Below are 17928 nucleotides of genomic sequence, written 5' to 3' on the forward strand. Positions count from 1 at the left end.
AATATTGCCTGTTTGTAAAATAAGAATGCATTTCTATTTGATAGCAATATACATGATTAAGGTTCAGCTTCACTATTATGTCTTTGGATAAAAGCAAGGGAACTTCTAGCCTTAGTTTTATTTTCGTTCTCTAAGACACTTAATTTCAAGTTTAATATATGTATTGTTTCAATGAAGTAAATGTCCTTATCGACAGTAAAATCAGATTATTTTCTAGAATATACATGATGACTAATGTTGACAAAGGTTTGTTAGGGACTCATAATGGCGGCGCAAGTGCGATCGCATTGCATTGTGGGTATTTGCGTACTCAATCGTGACGTCGGTGAAAACAACCCATACAAGAAACAAGGAAGAGCAATGTAAATAACAGTATTCTAACTCTACCACGGGTATAAAAAACAGCCACCTTGTATGTATATCTAACTCTGAATGACACAGATTGTAAGCATCGTTGTCTGCAGAAGAATTACTCGAAAATTCATAGTGTGGGAGGTCCAGGATAGGCCAAGTTGTTTTTCTCTATATTTTATCAATATAAATATATTGCTCCTAGCAGCCATTTATCACATTTTATCGGACCGGTTGAAACCACGTCTTCGGCAGTGCGAGACGATAAATGTACCACCTTGTTCGTTATTTTTTATTTCATTGGTGAAATAAGGGGGTTATAAAATCAATTCACGCACAACAGTGAAAAGTCGATAACAAAACCCTGGTAGCACTGAATAGCTGTAATGTTATGCGGACAAAAGAATAACTTCATATACAGTCACAAATATAGTTAAGACCTAGATATAGGTTGTATTTTTGAAGAATTTTATTTCATTGGTTCAAATATACAAAACACCAGTTGAAGCTGGGTAGTAATGATATTGCTAAGTAGGGAATATTGCTTAAACTTTACTTATATTTCATAAAATGTACGATGGTTTACCTACAATAAGCTGGTGCATGTGAAAAGGAAGAAGCCAAGGTACGTGTACTTCAGAAGTCAGCTTTGCGTAGTCTTTCACGCTTACTTTTTTCTAGGATGGTAACACGCAAGTTTTTTTCTTTTATTTTTTTAGATGTGTTGTACAGACTTCCACACAGTCGAACCAAATTATGTTCAGGGTTTCTGTATTTAACTCACATGAAAAGATCTAGTGATGTGATTCATAGACTCAGTAATACAGTGTTACAGGAGTTTATATTTCTTACAATCGATGATCTAGATGTATATTTATTTCACTTAACAAACAAAATGTATGTTTCGTAAGTTCATTGGTGTAGAAGTCTGTTTCTACTGATATCATATGTATATTAGAATAAAATTAAATATAGAGACATGTCTGTTTTCAGATTACATCTACTCCCTGTTGAATCATAGTGACCAGAATGAACAATACTGAGACTTCATCAAATACTGATTCACAAGCGGAACTCAACGACCACATGGTAAACACAATAATTCAGGCTATATTATACGTGGCTTCATTGCTGGTTATATGCGTGGTCGTCAACGCATGCAGTCTGTATTTATATGGATTTAAATGCAAGCAAAAGCCAGAAATTGTGTTCATCGTGGTAGTAGCCTCAGTGGATTTATGTATGTGTTTACTGTCCGTGCCGATGGAAATCGACGAAATGGCCATGTTCTATGTTTTCACGAACGTCACAGCGTGCAAATCACTACGCTTCTTGAGTCATTCTCTCTCACTGGTCTCAGCCTTACTCCCGTTGGTCATCCCTTTGGAGAGACGCAGGGGTATTTGCTCTCCGTACAAAGGAAAACTCTCGTTGGTCCAATCACAATTTGCATGCGCCCTAAACGCCTTTCTGGCACTGTTTTTATCCAGGCCGATGGCAATATTTAATGACATCATACACGCGAATATAACCCAATAACACACTTTAAGATTGTGCAAGCTGAGGTTTCTGACTGTATATACGAAGAGATAGCTTTTTAGAAATGCATTTATACGTCATAAACTATATAAATACATATATATATATATGGCTTTTTAGTTACTGCCACCATCATAGAGGTATGTTATTGTTGTATCGGTTACACAGTTCTTAAGCATAAAACATTTCGGCGTCATATACAACGCTTTCTAACGGGTTCCAATTACACAGCTAGATGATCTTCAGTCCCAGATAGTGAGAGCGAAAGTAGAGCACCAGATGGAAACCATCACCAATCCTGCAAATATCGTTACGCCAGCTCAGATGAAGGAAGTTCAGCAGAATGAAAGATTCACTCGGTAGATTTTCTGCCTGAAACAATTCCAAATAAATCTGCGGAAAATAATAATGCAGATTACGGCCTCTTGAACAGAGACACCCATGTCCGTATCCTGTCAGATGTGTCATGCATGTCGTGGTTATCACATAATAGTAGTGCTAATAGAGACTTACGAACGGCTTCCTCGACAAAGTATTTGCATTCCAGTATATCAAACAATATCGCATCACTGAAGACCTACATACAAGTTAGATTTCCAGAGCGAAAGAGATTTGTGGCGGTTGAATCAATCTCAGGGATCAGCTCAACAATATATACTCTGATAATGTTTGTGGTTACCCTGTTGTTTGTGATGAGGTTTTTGCCTTTCCTCACTCTCTCACTCTGGAGAACGTTGATCAATCGCAACGTAGGTGAGGCAATGACAGACAAAGAACTCAGTTAATATTCTATCGGGCTAATATCGTACTTGATTAGTTGTTCTGTCAATCCACTTGTTTTCTGGACTTTTTAACACCAAATTCCGACAGTACTTTGTCATCGTTACACGTGCCTGCATTCAAAGACGTCATTATTGAAACACATTTTTGCATTTCAAATTTAAAAGAAAATAAAGTAAAACTTTTCAGGCACTTAGTACTAATGCTTATTATAGAAGTCATATGTCTCAAATTGAAAAAGTATAAACAAACCTCAAAACCCAACCACTTTCTTACATTATCAATTCTTTCATGTTTTCTTAAATTGTATTCATCGTAAATGCACGATAATTAATGATCCGTCATGAATGTGAACGACTCTGTACAATATATGATTTGTCGCTCTGTCGATTGGGAAGACGATACCCATGTATATAATGCAAACATATTTTAACTTAATAAAGGAAGACAAAAGTCTAGTATGATGTATACAACATATTGTGTGATTCACGTTCGATGTTTCAATGATAAATGCAGGATAAGCGACGTCATAGCATCAGTATTATATACATACATACATACATACATACATACATATATATATATATATATATATATATATATATATATATATATATATATATATATATACAATTCGTGGTTAAGGGCGATGGTACCAAATCTGCGAGGAGCGATTATTATCACCTAGCTATCACGTTCAAGCTTCTCTCCAAGTCTAAAAAGCTAGGCACTGTCTTAGGGTGCTGTTTCATAAGCGCTAATCAATACTTTTTATATTCACGGCATGAGTTCTATTCCTGATTAAAATTAATTGCTACAATCTGATTGGCTGGATAAACTTTCACTTCATTCCATGTAAATTGCTTTTATATAGTCATTTTTTAAAAGATATAATTAAGAGGTCGAGAGATAAACGTTTTCTTCTGAATTGTACATGTATTATTTTAAAAATAAAAATTCCATGAACATACCACGCATTTCTCAATGGAAATCCAGTGGGTTGGTGCTTATAGCTGAGTGTCACATTCGCATCAGTTCTCGTGCATCTTAAATCTTACCATAGCGCATCACCTTGTGGGGGTGGGATGCTGGTGCACGAGATGTACGCGATACTTGATGCTAGTGTTATCGTCAATCGCTGCAGGGTTTCGATTCCTGACTTGGAGAAATTATGTCTGACTTCCCTGTATCATAACCATACATGATCATGCATGCATGTTCAAAAGAAATGACCTTTTATGCATTTTAGGAAGAAATGACCTTGCATGCACATTTGACAAAAAATGACCGGCGTGATATTTGTGGTAAAAAATCTGATACGTTTGTCAATTTCCTAACATAACCCAAAATATAAATGAATTTCTTTGTTTATTGAATGACATAATTCAAAGAGGAGTGCATCGCGCAGTTACAAGCTCGCAGTTGGGGACTAGAAGGATGACGTGCGTAAACAATTTCGCATGGTCCAGCTGTTTACCTTCAATGTATTAAAAAAAATAACGTTTTTCTAAATGGATTTAATTATTTGAGTTTTTTTAAATTTTGCCATGATATTATCATTGAAATTGTGACAAATTTAAATAATGATAACAGAGCTGTACATTTTGAAATATTAGGTATGCAGTGATTAATGCTACATGATATAAACAAGAAGCGTGGTTATATGTGTATATTAATGACGTGTGGTTATATATGTATATTAATGACTAATGGTTATATGTGTATATTAATGACGTGTGGTTATATGTGTATATTAATGACGTGTGGTTATAAATGTATATTAATGACTAGTGGTTATATGTGTATATTAATGAAGCGTGGTTATATGTGTATATTAATGACGCGTGGTTATATATGTATATTAATGACTAGTGGTTATATGTGTATATTAATGACGCGTGGTTATATGTGTATATTAATGACGTGTGGTTATATATGTATATTAATGACTATTGGTTATATGTGTATATTAATGACGCGTGGTTATATGTGTATATTAATGACGTGTGGTTATATGTGTATATTAATGACGTGTGGTTATATATGTATATTAATGACTATTGGTTATATGTGTATATTAATGACGCGTGGTTATATGTGTATATTAATGACGTGTGGTTATATATGTATATTAATGACTAGTGGTTATATGTGTATATTAATGACGCGTGGTTATATGTGTATATCAATGACGTGTGGTTATATATGTATATTAATGACTAGTGGTTATATGTGTATATTAATGACGTGTGGTTATATGTGTATATTAATGACGTGTGGTTATATGTGTATATTAATGACGCGTAACTATATGCTGAATACTTCCATTTGATTATAGTAACTTCATGAACTTGTATTGTCTAACCCACTGCTGAACACTTCCATTTAATTATAGTATCTTCATGAACTTGTATTGTCTAACCCATTGCTGAACGCTTCCATTTGATTCAAGTACCATGAAGAATTTGTATTGTCTAACCCACTGCTGAACACTTCCATTTGAGTATAGTACCCTGATGAATTTGTATTGTCTAACCCACTGATGATCACTTCCATTTGATTCTAGTAACTTGAAGAATTTGTATTGTCTAATTCTCTGCTGAACACTTCCATTTGATTATAGTATCTTCATGAATTTGTATTGTCTAACCCACTGCTGAACACTTCCCTTTTATTCTAGTACCCTGGTTAATTTTTATTGTCTAACCCACTGCTGAACACTTCCATTTGATTATAGTGCCCTGATAAATCTGTATTGACTAACCCACTGCTGAACACTTCCATTTGATTCTAGTACCATGAAGAATTTGTATTGTCTAACCCACTGCTAAACACTTCCAGTTGATTCTAGTAACATAAAGAATTTGTATTGTCTAACCCACTGTTGAACACTTCCATTTGATTATAGTACCCTGATGAGTTTGAATTATCTAAACCATTGCTGATCACTTCATTTTGATTATAGTACCCTGAAGAATTTGTATTATCTAGCCCACTGCTGAACACATCCATTTGATTATAGTACCCTGATGAATTTGTATTGTCTAACTCACTGCTGAACACTTCCATTTGATCATAGTACCCTGATGAATTCCTATTGTCTAACCCACTCCTGAACACTTCCATTTGATTATAGTACCCTGATGAATTTGTATTGTCTAACCCACTGCTGAACATTTCCATGTGATTGTAGTACCCTGATGGATTTGTATTGTCTAACCCACTGCTGAACACTTCCATTTGATTCTAGTACCCTGAAGAATCTGTATTGTCTAACCCACTGCTGAACACTTCCATTTAATTATAGTACCCTGGTGTATTTGTATTGTCTAACCCACTGCTGAACACTTTCATTTGATTATAATACCCTGAAGAATTTGTATTGTCTAACTCACTACTGAACACTTTCATTTAATTCTAGTCCCTTGATGTATTTGTATTGTCTAGCCCACTGCTGAACACTTCCATTTGATTATAATACGCTGAATAATTTGTATTGTCTAACCCACTGCTGAACACTTCCCTTTGAGTCTAGTACACTGAAGTATTTGTATTGCTTAAACCATTGCTGAACACTTTCATTTGATTATAATACCCTGATGGATTTGTATTGTCTAACCCACTGCTGAACACTTCCATTTGATTCTAGTACCCTGATAAATTTGTATTGTCTAACCCACTGCTGAACACTTCCATTTGATTATAGTACCTTGTTGAATTTGTATTGTCTAATCCACTGCTGAACACTTCCATTTGATTCTAGTACCTTGTTGAATTTGTATTGTCAAATCCACTGCTGAACACTTCCATTTGATTCTAGTACCTTGTTGAATTTGTCTTATCTAATCCACTGCTGAACACTTCCATTTGATTATAGTATCTTGATCTATTTGTATAGTCTAATCCACTGATGGACAATTACATTTAATTCTAGTAGCTTGATGAATTTGTATTGTCTAACCCACTGCTGAACACTTCCATTTGATTCTAGTACCTTGATGAATTTGTATTGTCTAATCCACTGCTGAACACTTCCATTTGATTCTAGTACCTTGATGAATTTGTATTGTCTAACCCACTGCTGAACACTTCCATTTGATTCTAGTACCTTGATGAATTTGTATTGTCTAATCCACTGCTGAACACTTCCATTTGATTCTAGTACCTTGATGAATTTGTATTGTCTAATCCACTGCTGAACACTTCCATTTGATTCTAGTACCTTGATGAATTTGTATTGTCTAACCCACTGCTGAACACTTCCATTTGATTCTAGTACCTTGATGAATTTGTATTGTCTAACCCACTGCTGGATAATTCCATTTGATTATAGTATAATGATGAATTTGTATTGTCTAACCCACTGCTGAACACTTCCATTTGATTCTAGTACCTTGATGAATTTGTATTGTCTAATCCACTGCTGAACACTTCCATTTGATTCTAGTACCTTGATGAATTTGTATTGTCTAATCCACTGCTGAACACTTCCATTTGATTCTAGTACCTTGATGAATTTGTATTGTCTAACCCACTGCTGAACACTTCCATTTGATTCTAGTACCTTGATGAATTTGTATTGTCTAATCCACTGCTGAACACTTCCATTTGATTCTAGTACCTTGATGAATTTGTATTGTCTAATCCACTGCTGAACACTTCCATTTGATTCTAGTACCTTGATGAATTTGTATTGTCTAACCCACTGCTGAACACTTCCATTTGATTCTAGTACCTTGATGAATTTGTATTGTCTAATCCACTGCTGAACACTTCCATTTGATTCTAGTACCTTGATGAATTTGTATTGTCTAACCCACTGCTGAACACTTCCATTTGATTCTAGTACCTTGATGAATTTGTATTGTCTAATCCACTGCTGAACACTTCCATTTGATTCTAGTACCTTGATGAATTTGTATTGTCTAATCCACTGCTGGATAATTCCATTTGATTCTAGTACCTTGATGAATTTGTATTGTCTAATCCACTGCTGGATAATTCCATTTGATTCTAGTACCTTGATGAATTTGTATTGTCTAATCCACTGCTGGATAATTCCATTTGATTCTAGTACCTTGATGAATTTGTATTGTCTAACCCACTGCTGAACACTTCCATTTGATTCTAGTACCTTGATGAATTTGTATTGTCTAATCCACTGCTGAACACTTCCATTTGATTCTAGTACCTTGATGAATTTGTATTGTCTAATCCACTGCTGGATAATTCCATTTGATTCTAGTACCTTGATGAATTTGTATTGTCTAATCCACTGCTGGATAATTCCATTTGATTCTAGTACCTTGATGAATTTGTATTGTCAAATCCACTGCTGGATAATTCCATTTGATTCTAGTACCTTGATGAATTTGTATTGTCTAACCCACTGCTGAACACTTCCATTTGATTCTAGTACCTTGATGAATTTGTATTGTCTAATCCACTGCTGAACACTTCCATTTGATTCTAGTACCTTGATGAATTTGTATTGTCTAATCCACTGCTGAAAACTTCCATTTGATTCTAGTACCTTGATGAATTTGTATTGTGTAATCCACTGCTGGATAATTCCATTTGATTCTAGTACCTTGATGAATTTGTATTGTCTAATCCACTGCTGAACACTTCCATTTGATTCTAGTACCTTGATGAATTTGTATTGTCTAACCCACTGCTGAACACTTCCATTTAATTCTAGTACCTTGATGAATTTGTATTGTCTAATCCACTGCTGAACACTTCCATTTGATTCTAGTACCTTGATGAATTTGTATTGTCAAATCCACTGCTGAACACTTCCATTTAATTCTAGTACCTTGTTGAATTTGTATTGTCAAATCCACTGCTGAACACTTCCATTTGATTCTAGTACCTTGTTGAATTTGTATTGTCAAATCCACTGCTGAACACTTCCATTTAATTCTAGTACCTTGTTGAATTTGTATTGTCAAATCCACTGCTGGATAATTCCATTTGATTATAATATAATGATGAGTTCGTCAACATTTCGTTACTAATTACTTAACAATTAAATCAAATTTGTGTACCATATGTCAACATTGTTACAAAGATGTAGGTTCAAATGAAATAGAATACGAAAATGGCGACTAACAATGAGTGCTATGAGAACAATGTGATTAAAATTGGCGCGTGATATAGGTTCTCACGAACACAACAGAAAAAAATGTTATATCCATACACAGATGACAAAGAATGAATCGAATAGCTGTGTTAACTACTGATGTCACATATTTAGGACACACGGTACTAATTATACGGAGTATTTAAGGGTTTGGTGGTCCATAACTGGTTAAAAATGAAAATTAATTTTAAAAGCTTATCCAATATTTAATTTAAAAAAATATATAGACAAATTTCTACTGTTGCAATTTTAGCATTTTTACAGGTTTGACTCAGGATTACTCAATACTGAAAGTAGCACCTAATGCATTTGGTGCAGAATCAATAACACGTGTTTCATGCACAAGTATGTAAACAAAATGTCGCGGGTCATATGGTGTTCTCCACACATAAGCTAGGACCAAGGTTAGATGTGCATGGAGAATTATAGGTCTCATCATCAGCACCCAGAAATTTTAAGTTATTGAATTTTGAATATCATGGTGTTTCCATATGTTTACTATTGGAGTTGAATTAGTACCGTGTGTCCTATATGCGACCTATACCATAATAGGAGCTTGTTGTTTCCATGGTTACCATGTGCATTCAGACTATCATTTTGGTGGTTTTTGCATACGACAATCATAATGGAGTCTTTATTTAATGTCTTGCATGTGATTTTGGAGAAAAATTATATACAAAAGACAGATGGGAATGGTTTTATACACTGGAGAGTGGAAGTAGATAGCTCAGGCCATGGGGAAAAGAGCATAGTATGGCCTGATGGCAGAATTTAATATGATGGTGCCCACAGATTGGCCTATATGGTCAAATACCATTTAACACATGCAACAATTCCCCAAAAGGGGGTTGGGGAAGATTTTATATGTAAGCCACTTATGTCACAATCACTTCTGTATCAATACTGATCATTTAACTTTAGAGACACACTCAGCTGATCAAAGCAGAGAACATTGTAAAAATAAGGACTGTGCACAAAACTGCATATGCTGCATTGGCTCAACCTGTAAATTGAATTATTATATGTCGAGTCACATTGAATATCAATTTTACCTGTCTTATTTCTTGTCCTAGAATTGAACTCCTTGACACATATTATATGTTCAGTATGTTTCTCATATTGGTACATTACATTTTTGGGCAAACAGTATTGGAACTTTTCTGCATCCCTTTTGTTGAGGGAGCAGGGAGGGACATTTTCACTTAAAATAATAGCTTTCAACCCTTTATTCTAAATATAAGTCTGCAAAAGTCCTATATGTATTGCATTATTTACACAGGCAGTTTTTCTTCCCCAACCTCTCTTCATATAATTGAAACATTCTTGATGTATAACTGCATGGTGAACATACTGCTCTCTCCCACCACACCAAATCTCTTTTTTCTTAATGTACCAAGTCCAATGATAGAAAACCTTATTTTATAGTCAGGGTGTTGCAACTGGTGCTCTCAGAACACATTATACCAAATCTCAGCATTTCTTTCCTGTCTGCACTAAGCGATATGTGTTTTGTTCACCATATATGTTGTTGTGAATAAACGAAAACAAGCTTCATGTCAGAAATATGGTTTCATATTTGAAACAAAAGCTATTTACAAAACCAACATTGCTCTGCTCTTACTATCAACTAATAGTAAGGAATCATTTAGCTGTAAATTAGAGCTTGCCATTTGGTTAGCCAAATCAAGGTGTATTACCTCCCCTTTTACTGTAATTGAGTGATTGCAAGATTTGCTTTGTTTCTTTGTTTTCAATAATGTGTGCATTTTATTCAGCTTTATATTAAAAAGTAAGTAATTTAACACTGCTTATAGTGGAAAAGATTTTGAGACTTTTTCTTAACTTTTTATGAGTTTTGGGTAAATGTAGGTATATATTTTATGTATTAGACAACTTTAATATGCAATTCAATTCTATTACTTATATTTAACATGTAGTTTATGCAGTGACAAGTTTTATCAGTGTCTGCATATTGCATAGAGACATGGACTTGTTTTGGCACAGCAGAGTTTTTCACACATTTCTCCACCTCCAGCATACTTAATAGCATGAGGCTTAATAGTTTGTACATACACTTTCTGTCTCCAACATCAATGTCAGCATTATAGGAACTTTGGATAGCTTTTTCAAATTTGTCTCTTGTTGTCCGTATGTAACATACCTCATGTTGATGTGTCTTTTGGATTGATACACATTTCCCCCTTGTTGTGGGGAACATTACCAGGCTTGAAGAAATTACTCTGTCTATTCCTTGCTTCCTCACCCTTCCCCATAGTTTTATACTAAAAGGTAGCACTATGTTATTTAATTATTCAGTATAATAAAGCTTATGGAACTTTTCTTTGGTTTTTATACCTTTTTATTAACATTTGGGGGTGATCATCACATGTGATGATAGTTTAAATAAGTTTGAATGTCAGCATCTCTTGATGCTTCATGAGTGTGTGTATTTGTTTTAGTCACAAAAGGGCAATGGCCTCTTATCATTTTGACCTGTCATGTGGCACACTTATTTGTTTTGTTTGACTGATGTGAATAGGGATGCGCTGCATCTTATTTCTGTGAGAGTCAGCAAGAAAAGAAATGGAATTTTGAAATTTAAAACATTTAAAACTTGTCTTATAGTCAGTAAGAGATGAAAATACAATGCGTCATGTAAGTTGATACCCTGTGATGTCATACTTGCTGATGTCAGCATGCTTGTGTTTCTTTTGTGTAGCATGCATGCCATAGAAAGATAACATGAAGATACAAAGACAGAAAACAATTATTTTAATAACAAGAATAAGCCATTAATAAGTACAATACAACACAGCAACATTTAATGCGGATGCAATTTAACTATATATATTGGTATCACATAAAATGATATTGCACTTTTATCCATGCACAAGCATGGCCAATTCGTTCTTACAATTATGATCTAATATCAAGGAGTAAAATACAACTTTTTCTAAAAAAATTAAATCTGGTTATAGGTCACACGGTACTAATTATACGGAAGAACTGTTTACCAGTCTAGAAATGGGTGAAGAAATAATAGAGCATTTACGGGTTTGGTGGTCCATAATTAGCTAATAATGAAAATTAAAATTTTAGTAAAAATATCTTTTGAGAGCTTATCCTACATGTAATTTTTTTAAAAATATAGAAAAATTTTTACTGTTGCAATTTTAGCATTCTTACAGGTTTGACTCAGGAGTACTCAATACTGAAATTAGCACCAAATTAATTTGGTGCAGAATCAATAACATGTGTTTCATGCACAAGTATATGCACAAAATGTCGTGGGTCATATGGTGTTCTCCACACATAAGCTTGCACCAAGGTTAGATTTGCATGGAGAATTATAGGTCTCATCATCAGCACCCAGAAATTTTAAGTTATTTTAAGTTATTAAATTTTGAATATGATGGTGTTCCCATATGTTTACTATTCCAGTTGAATTAGTACCGTGTGTCCTTTACTAATGACACGGGAAGTAAGAATTGCAATAAGTCTATGCTATCTCTCTTGGATTACCTCCCGTAGTTGGACTGGATTTAGGTGACTATTGTGGAGTTATTTCTTCGTAAAATTCTTGTAGTTTTTAAAAAGAGCCAACATTATTATTAATAACACATATATACATATGGCAAATACAATCTCTCTCTCTCTCTCTCTCTCTCTCTCTCATGATTATATTCTTAGATTGTTCTTACGCCAAGCTATTGTATCCAGACAAAATTAGCGTTATGGCCAAATTATAATCAAACATCAAATCTTATTTGTTTTAAAGCAATACATACATACACACATACATACATACATGCATACATACTAAAACTCGGTAATATTTGTGGTGAAAAAAACCCCATAATTTTAGGTGCTAAAACTAGAATTTCGCGAACATAAAAATAAAATTAACACTCAGAAAATTTTGACCACCATAGTGAATGATTCAAACAAATAACTTGTTTGTTGCCATGTTATGACTGAATAAACAGGATATTTCCTTTTCTCGGGTAAAATACTTATAATATCTTTGTATAAAGCTTCGATTTTACTTTATTTTTATAATATATATGTGATGTGATGTGATTTGGATTTTTTAACGTAGCTTTAACAATTTTTCAGTCATATCGTTACGATGTCTGCAGTGTGGCAGTTTATAGTGATGTCTAGCACTGGGACATCATGCCGCAGACATGTAGCATGATGTCCCACCCAGTCACATTATCCTGACAGCGGGACGACCAGTCCTAACACTAACCTCTTAATGCTGAGCGCCAAGCGAGGCAGCTGTTAGTACCGTTTTTGTAAGTCTTTGGTATGACTCGGCCGGTGATCGAACCCACGACCTCCCGCATCCGAGGCATTAATAGCTGAATTTGCGAATGGTGTTAGTCGCCTCGTCATCGCATCGTTAAAAAGAAGTTCCTAAATTTGACAATGATTTTTGGAGAGCTATCTTTTACAAATTTAGCTTGTACATATATTTTGATTAAAATCGTGTGTATTATCAAACTGATAGTAAACATCAGATAGCGGTTGCATGTGACGGACATCAGATAGCGGTTGTATGTGACATACATTAGATAGCGGTTGCATGTGACAGACATCAGATAGCGGTTGCATGTGACAGACATCAGATAGCGGTTGTATGTGACATACATCAGATAGCGGTTGCATGTGATAGACATCAGATAGCGGTTGAATGTGATAGACATCAGATAGCGGTTGCATGTGACAGTCATCAGATAGCGGTTGCATGTGACGGACATCAGATAGCGGTTGCATGTGACAGACATCAGATAGCGGTTGTATGTGACATACATCAGATAGCGGTTGCATGTGATAGACATCAGATAGCGGTTGAATGTGATAGACATCAGATAGCGGTTGCATGTGACAGTCATCAGATAGCGGTTGCATGTGACGGACATCAGATAGCGGTTGCATGTGACAGACATCAGATAGCGGTTGCATGTGACAGACATCAGATAGCGGTTGTATGTGACAGACATCAGATAGCGGTTGCATGTGACAGGCATCGGATAGCGGTTGCATGTGACAGACATCAGATAGCGGTTGCATGTGATAGACATCAGATAGCGGTTGCATGTGACAGACATCAGATAGCGGTTGTATGTGACATACATCAGATAGCGGTTGCATGTGACAGACATCAGATAGCGTTGCATGTGACGGACATCAGATAGCGGTTGAATGTGACAGACAGCAGAGCATAACAGATTTAAACAAAACATTTTGATAATTGCGAGTTAACTTGAAAGGATTTGCTTTCTTCGTTGTGTTTATAATTGTACTCAACTTAATTTTTGTGTGGCTTTCGCAAGCTTGCAGTCTTACACGGTAACATACATTGTATCCAATTTTCGATTTTCGTTTAAGTCTGGTTTGCAGTCAACACGAATCAACATCCGTTTTATCAATCGTTTTCAAACACGATTGTGATTTGTGTTAAAAATGCTACTTTAAAAACTGTATTACTGTATTTAATCTAATTAAAATGCTAATACCTGAAGATTGCGTTTTGTTTTTGGGAGTTCCTTTCTATGTATTTCTTGATTGTAACTCACTGATATATATATATATATATATATATATATATATATATATATATATATATATATGAGGGGGAAAATAGGTATTTCTAGAAGTATTATCATCACAATGGCGATATCAATTCTCTCGCATGGATACATTTTAATAGCTCACTGTGAAGCTATTTTCATCTATTGTTTACTGGTATAGGCGCAATGTTTTCTATCTATATCAATAAAGGCTAATAATAAATTGGTGATAAGATGAATACGTCACTTGTAGTGTACTACGCGCTCATAATAAAGGGGCGCTATGAGGGGTATTTTACTTACAGTGTACTAAAAGCTCATAATAAAGGGGCGCTATGAGGGGTATTTCACTTACAGTGTACTAAAATCTCCTAATAAAGGGGCGATATAGGGATATTTGACTTACAGCGCACTAAAATCTCCAAATAAAACGGTGATATGAGGATATTTCGTTTTTAGTATACTAAATTCTCATAAGATGTTCAATGGAGGTTGTTGAAGGAAACAACGTTAAGTATTTAAAAATGTGTTGGTCTATTTTTAGAGGTGATTTAAACACATCATTCTTTAAATAATGTCAAGGAAGTGTGAGCTATGTTCCATTCTTATAGACTCAACTAGGCGGCCAACCTGAGCTGGAACAGTGTGAGTTGAGAAGGAAATAATATTTATTTTCGGCAAAGAAAGAGAAAACTTCTGGTGTTGGTAAAACATATACACGTAAACAGGAACAGAACTGAAAAGTATTCCTCGCCACAAAAGATAATTATGACAAGGATATAAAAAGAAAGTTGTCCGCACTAACCCGGTGGTCGGTTTTTGTGCCTACAACGAGTTAAATTATTTGTTTATTCAAGACTCTCTAATCTGTTGGGTGGTAAGACAAAGAAAAAAATATACTTTTTATCTAGAACTGCAAAACGATACGGAATCCGAAAACTTTGACAACATCAACACTTTCTACCGAAACATGATACAAAATATGTTTACACACCTTTAATAGGTGAAGATGGGGCTCACCATACAATCGCAAGTTTGAGGCGGACGGGTTGACATACACGTACACAGACAGACATGATATATCGCAATATATCATCATTGGTTAGGATATAATAAACCCAGGCTGTATATGTAAAACTATAACGGATGAATACTAGTTATCACGTGTGCTAAGGTGCCCGTGTACTGTGAATGCAGGCAGTAACACGTGGTTCCATAGTTATGTACATCCACATTCACAAAGGTACTTAACACTCTTGCAGTCAGGCTGGGTCACGCAGACCTGTTATTATGTAAACGAACATGCACAAAGGTATTCACAGTCATGCAGTCAGGCACCGTCAGGTGAGTCAAGTACTGTCACAGAGTCCTGTAACAATGCGCGCGCGCGCGCACACACACACACACAAAATGTGTCTACGCAACTCATCATGGGTCAGACAAAGACATAGTCACGTCACTATGACAATCAATGTCACATATTACCGTTACAATTCATACACACACTCACATGAAACAAGGTGCCCGTGCAATTATGCAGTGTCAGATGGTGTCACGTAGTCCCGTCTCTTTCATCTCAACTCGATAATGGAGAATTATAAATGTGGTTGCACCGACAGAATGCCTTTACAAGCACATATCTTTATAAGCATGTACCGATAGTTAATACACAAAAATCAACTATCGATACATAAATTTATCTCAACACGAGGATGATCATGACAAATATTTACCTTATTTAAGAATTTCTACAGTTTATATGTAGCTGTAGACGTATATATTTATTACATTTTTCAATCATGCTGCAAATAAATTAGTATCGCATATTGGAGCCAAGACGTATCTCCTGTCAACGCATGATGAAATCGATGCGCCCTCGACCATATGACTTTACGAATGTTACCGACAAAATTATGTACCGTACATACACGTATGCCTAACTTTGCCAGTGTTATTATCAATAATGCTATGTACCGCACACACACGTACACATAACTTTCCCAATGTGATCACCGATGAAACTATGTACCGTACACACACGTACACATAACTTTACCAATATTATTACCCATGAAACCATGTACCGTACACACACGTACACATATTTTAATAAAGTTATTACCAATAAAACTTTACCAATGTTATCACTGATGAAACCATGTACCGTGCACACGCTGATACATAATGTACCAATGTTATTACCAATAAAACCGGGAGCCCAGAGTGACCCAGTGGTCTAAAGTACTCGCCGTTCCAGATCACTGCCATCTCATCTCTGTCTGCATGGGTTCTAGTCTCAGGCTCGGCTAACGTGGGTACGTGAGAAAACTTGCCAGTAGTTTCTCGTGGGTCGGTGGTTCTTCCTCCACCAGGGTTCTTCCTCCACCAGTTTTACAGTATAGCCTATCTTGTGCTGAAAAATTGCGTTAATCCATACAGCATCAAAAACAAATAAAACCATGTACCGTACATAGACATATTTTACCAATGATATTATTAATAAAACCCTGTACCGTACACACACGTACACATAACTTTACCAATATTATTACAGATGAAACCATCTACCGTGTATACACGTACACGTATTTTACCAAATGTATTACTGAAAAGAAGAAGAAGAAAGAAAGAAAATAAAAACAAGTACCGTACACACACTGACACATACTTTAACAATGTTATTCAATATAAAATCAAGTACCACGAACACACGGCCAGAAACTGTATCAAGGAATAATGTAAAATAATCAAGTTATTACTGATTGATCTATTATTATCGAACATTTTGGAAGATACCCCATTCTTCCTGAACGTACGAAAAGCCACACTACACCAACTTTTGTTGTTGTTTTGATTCCTAATCACATACAGAGTCAGTTTCAGGTATGTCTTAGTGGATAGCCAAGTGAGTTATTTTTCTTGTATACACTGTAATCTATCCAACTCTCTGTTATATGACACGCGATCCGGTCAAAATCAATGTAAATGGATAAATAAATAAATTTAAACAAAAGAAAAACATGAAATAAATTCACTAAACTGGGGGATGGTTCAGGAGTAGTCGGGATTAGAACAATAGGGAGTGGCCTTCAAGACGTCAGAAATAAGCTTTTATAAATGAAGGGGAAGAAAACTGAAATTTATATATTTTGGTTTAAATATTTGAAGGTAAATGTGAACAGAAGATAACATATAGGATGAGACAGACATACAGACAGACAGACAGACAGAGTCATGGACAGATACCGTGACAGAATGGAGTGGAAATTGCTATACATGAACAAAATAGTATAGGCGAAATGCAGCTAGTTTCCAGCGTACTTACTGCACCCCACCCATCCCGGTTTTGCGAGTACTGTAACATATTCTTTAGTTTCCCTCAAAGGTGTTCAAGCTTTTAGCCAATCAAATGCAAAATATTTATGAACGTAAACAAATTCGTGATATCTTTTACAGCAACCCAGGTATGTAACCCGAAGGAGATTTTATTTTTGTCTTGATGCCTTGATTCAATACGTCTGTCTATGTGGTAAATTC

The 17928-nt window shown here is 35.3% G+C and overlaps 1 protein-coding gene across 1 annotated transcript in view; it reads left to right on the plus strand.

The window, feature by feature from the left end:
• The first annotated feature begins 15716 nt into the window (after positions 1-15716).
• Positions 15717-17928, plus strand: part of LOC149788856 (uncharacterized) — a 31329-nt gene continuing 29117 nt past the window's right edge. Inside the window, exon 1 of the mRNA XM_089974971.1 lies at positions 15717-15735. The gene's annotated coding sequence lies outside the window, so the exon portion shown is untranslated. The remainder of the gene's footprint in view (positions 15736-17928) is intronic.

This window comes from Sinohyriopsis cumingii, chromosome 11 (assembly GCF_028554795.1).
Source record: "Sinohyriopsis cumingii isolate HCF-2022 chromosome 11, ASM2855479v2, whole genome shotgun sequence".
Taxonomy (NCBI): Eukaryota; Metazoa; Mollusca; class Bivalvia; order Unionida; family Unionidae; genus Sinohyriopsis; species Sinohyriopsis cumingii.